This window comes from Marmota marmota, unplaced genomic scaffold (genome assembly GCF_001458135.2).
Source record: "Marmota marmota marmota unplaced genomic scaffold, marMar, whole genome shotgun sequence".
NCBI classification, from domain to species: domain Eukaryota; kingdom Metazoa; phylum Chordata; class Mammalia; order Rodentia; family Sciuridae; genus Marmota; species Marmota marmota.
In genome coordinates, this window is record NW_026000079.1 from 6,381,469 (window position 1) to 6,386,552 (window position 5,084).

Here is a 5,084-nt window from a genome sequence, read left to right on the forward strand (position 1 = left end):
TTTTTTTTTTTTAAAGATAGAGTGAGAGAGGGAGGGAGAGAGAGAAAGAATTTTTAATATTTATTTTTTAGTTTTCGGCGGACACAACATCTTTGTTTGTATGTGGTGCTGAGGATCGAACCCGGGCCGCACGCATGCCAGGCGAGCACGCTACCACTTGAGCCACATCCCCAGCCCAAGGAACATACAGATTTAAAATTCTAATCTCTTTATGGGGGTTTATTTTAGCATTATGAAAGTTCTCTTTTTCTTTAGTAATGCTTCTGATTTTAAAATCTACTTTGACTGATATTTGAATAACTATACCAGGTTTTTTATTTTTTAGTTGTAGATGGGCACAATAAATTTATTTTTATTAATGTGATGCTGAGGATCAAACCCAGTGCTTTACATGTGCTAGACAAGAGCTCTACCACTGAGCCCCAGCCCATATATACCAGGTTTTTGTTGCAGTTAGCATTTATATCTGATAGACCCAACCTGATTTTCTCTTAAAATTGGGAGCCATCTCACCACAAAGCCATGAAAAGATAATTTCGGCTCTACTGTAAATTACTGCAAATTCTGAACCTGCTTGGAATGCCTGCCCGTGCCTTGAACTCACCCATGCCTGGCTCTCTGACCAGATAGCAGCCCTCTCTCAAACTTTAGTGAGGCCTCATCAATCTTGGCCTTCCCTGGCCAGATAACGACCCTCTCTGAGGCTCTAATGACCTTCATAAATTCTGATGTCGGGGCCAGCAAAAATGTAAACTACCATTAGTGTTATGCTTGTCAGAGTTCTGTTATCTGTAACCCCCCTTTGTGTAACTTTCTGGGTTGTAAAGCTGGGCTGCAAGAAATCTGTGGCTACTGTCTTGTTCCCGTGGTTTTGGGTGGGAGACGCAGCCTGGCTGGTCGAAATAATAAGCTTACTTTAATTTGATTTTAATTGGAGTCAGTGGTCTTTTCTTGCGTCCTGGTCTAACAATATCATCTTTTACTTTCCTATTATTTTCAACCTTTCGGTGTTTTTCTGTTTTGTTTTTGGTACTAGAGATTTAATCCAGTGGCAATTTACCACTGAGCTACATATCCAGACATTTCTTCATTTTTTATTTTGAGACAGAGTCTATTAAGTTGCTTAGGGCCTCGTTAACTTCGTGCAGCATTGAACTTGTGATCTTCCTATCTTAGCCTCCCAGGCCACTGGGATTACAGATGTGTGCCACCACACCTGGCATAGCTCATTGTATTTAAGATGTTTTTCTTGTATTTTGCTTTTGTTATTCAGTCTGACAATCTTGTCAAGTCTAGATTTATTTGGTGTCATTTTTTTAAGATTAAAAAAAATTTAGTTGTTGATGTACCTTTATTTTTTATTTATTTATATGTGGTGCTGAGGATCGAACCCAGTGCCTCACATATCACGCTCTGCCACTAAGCCCCAACCCCAGCCCCTATTCGGTGTCATTATTGACCCACCTGTTTTATTTCTCCCTCTCTTTTATTGCCTTGTTTTAGAATAGTCATATATTTTTATTTCTTCATTTTCCTCCTCTGTCAGCCTGTTTTATATCCTGTCACTATTCTTCTAATAATTATCCTAAGGATCATAAATTTATCCTTGATTTATCAGAATCTGTTCATCAACTTTCCATCACTGTGACAAAACACCTGAGGTAAAGGAAGGAGGAGTTTATTTTGGCTCTCAGTTTTAGAGATTTCAGTTCATAATGGATCAGCTCCATTGCTTTGGGGCCTGTGGTGAGGCAGTAGTACATCACAAGGCAGAGGAAGCTCCTGGCCTCTTGGTGACCAGGAAGCAATGAGAGAGGAAGGGGAGTGGCCAGGGTCCAAGGGTGTGCCACACCACCCCATGAACTCACTTTCTCAGCAGGCCCCACCTCTTCAAGATTCCAACATTTCCCAACAACACAGCAGGCTGGTCAAGCCTTAAATACATGTGGACTTTTGAAAAACATTTATCCAAACTGTAGTAGAATCTAACATACATCTTTATCTTTACCACATTCCCAATGATATTAGAAGTGTAGACCAATTTAGCTTCATGTACCCTTTCTCACTTTTTGTGACAGAAAAATAATTGGGGAAGGAGACAGACTTGGTAGTGTTAAGAGATAAACTTTCAGCTAAAGAGAGATCAAGGTTCCTGCAGATCCTTATGCCACCAACTCCTTCTGAGGCTATGCCTAGAATCAGTACTGTGCTAAATAATGCTTAAAAAGTGCATAAATAACAAAAAAAAATCTTAAGTGTTTGTTTCCTACAATAAACTTTTGTGTGTGTGTGTGTGTGTGTGTGTGTGTGTAAGTGGTGGTACTTAGGCCTATCTCACTTGTAAAGACAGAATGATGCACAGTGGAATGTGGATAAATGAGTGCCATGAATATTTCTATTTCAAATAAATCTCCCAAATGATAGCTCTTGCTCATAACCATCTATTCTTTTTTCAGATTTTATATATGACAGTGGAATGCATTACAATTCTTATTACATTTATAGAGTTTTTTTTTTTAATTTAGTTGTATGTGGACACAATACATTTATTTATTTATTTATTTATTTATTTATTTGCAGTGCTGAGCATCAAACCCAGTGCTAGGCAAGCTATCTACTACTAAGCCACAATCCCAACCCATAACCATTTATCTTAACAATAACTACATCATTAGAATCTTGTTCTGCAAAGAGAACACACCTAAGAGTACTTAACTGGAACCATAAAATCTTACCACCTCATGGAGATTTGTAATTATGTTCTGTTGCTGGTGTCTGCCACTGTTAAGCTGCCGTAGAGTCAGTATTTCTGAATTACTTAAGGTGTAGGCAAAGTAAGCCAAAGGGATTTTTTGCTCTAGGTCACATAACCAATAAGCAGCATAACCAAGACAAATGCAAAAGTTTTTAAGTGTTTACTCATGATGTGGCAACAGAAAAAACAATGGCAGTTAATATGCCTGCTGTGGTTTGAATATGAATAATGTCCCCCAAAGGTCCAAGTATTAAAGGCTTGGCTCTCCGGGAGGTGCCATTTGGAGGTAGTGGAGCACTTAGGAGTGGGACATAGTTCTTGAGTCATTGGGCTGTGCTCCTGAAAGGGATTATGGGACCTCACCCTTTCTTTCTCTGTTCCTGGTTCATGATGTGAACAGTTTGTTTCTATACATTCTCCCACCAAACTAATGGAGTTGCCCGATCTTGAAACTTGAGTTTTTAAAACCATGTGACCAACAAACCTCTCGTAAGTAGCCTGTGTCAAGCATTTCATTATAGGGACACAAAATTGACTAATGCAATTTCACTTTTTTTTTTTTCCATAAAAGGAAATTTATTTGCATTCTCCCTGCCTTCCATCAGTCAAACTTTGCAAACTTTGGTTTCTTTTAAACCCTATACATGAATTGGGTTTAATTCACATGTATATAAATGACATTAATTCACATGAATATCAAAATGAAATAAATGTCCCTTCTTCTCCCTCCTCCTCCTACCCCTCCTCCTCCTTCTTCTTGAAACAGGTCTCTCTCTATGTCGCTCAGGTTGGCCTCCAGCTGTTAGACTCAAGTGATCCTCCCACCTCTTCTTCTTAAGAGGCTGGGATTATAGGTGTGTGTGATCAAACCCATATTTTTCTATGTTTAATTATTGAATCCAAAGGTAGGCGGGAAAGAAGTGGCCTGTTCATTTTGGGACCAACTCAACTTTCAGGCTAAATTTATTATTCATTTATAACTTTAGAAACAAGCCTGGGAGGACATTTAAAGGGAAGTCGCTGCTCTGCATTCTATGAAGAACATCCCTGGGCAATAAAACTGCTCATTTCCGTCCCCACTTGGTACAGGATTTTCTGAAACAGCTAGAGGGATAATTTCATACACAGTTCTATTTAGGCACTATCCAATAATGGAGGCTGAAGCCTTTTTTGCTTTTTTTGTGTGTGTGTGATTCTCAGAAAATGTTGCCCATTTACCACATTCATGCTCTGCACTAAGCATAGGTTTATAGGCTCTGCCAGGCAGAGAAATAATGTCAAGAAAAACACATGGTTCCTTGTAAAAACAGATGTCTGCAATTTTTATCTTAACGAAAAGAAATTGTTGGGCTGGGGATGTGGCTCAAGCGGTAGCGCGCTCGCCTGGCACGCGTGTGGCCCGGGTTCGATCCTCAGCACCACATACAAACAAAGATGTTGTGTCCACCGGAAAAAAAAAAAATACTAAAAATTCTCTCTCTCTCTCTTAAAAAAATTGATAGTCTTTATCTTTTAGAGGCTCTGGGATATAGCTCAGTTATAGAGCACATACCTATCATGTTTGAGGTTCTTATAAAAGAAAGTCAACCTTTAGAGATGCATTCAAGAACATTCACATATGAAATGATATGGTGTCTAGGATTTATTTCAAAATAATCTGAATAAATAAATGAGAGTATAAATAAATAAAAATTTAAAAGTGAGAGTATAAGTAAAGATTGGTCATTTATTTATAATTGTTGAAATAAAATAATGGTTTCATTGAGGTTCATTATGCTATTATCTCTACTTTTACATATGCTTACATTTTTCCATAATAAAATGTCTTTAAAAGAAAAATCTAGATGGCCACAAACATGAAAATGTCTACTACAAATGAGAAAATCCAACATTGTATTGTTAGTTGAGGAGCAGACTGAACAAATGGTAGCAGCAGGGTAGCCTGGACACTCGACCCTCACCCATCTGGTTCCTTACGGATTGTTTGCCTCAAGGCTGAACCCTCAGCCCCACTCAAGGGTGCAATGTAAACCCACATCTGGCCCCAGTCTGCATGAAGGCAGAAGGTGACACCCTTAGCAACTGAACGCCAACAAGGCAGCCTGCAGACCCAGAGACCTCGTTAGATTTTGACTATAAAAACTGTCCTGCCTGGCCCCCCTGTCTTACTCTGGCTCTCTCTTGCTTTGCCCTCCCTCCCTCTCTCTCACCCTCTGTCTCACCCTCTCTCTCACTTTCCCTCTCTCTCTCTTGCACTTTGCTCTCCGCTCTTCTGTCTCTCTCTCTCTCTCTCTCTCTCTCTCTCTCTCTCTCTCTCTCTCTCTCTCTC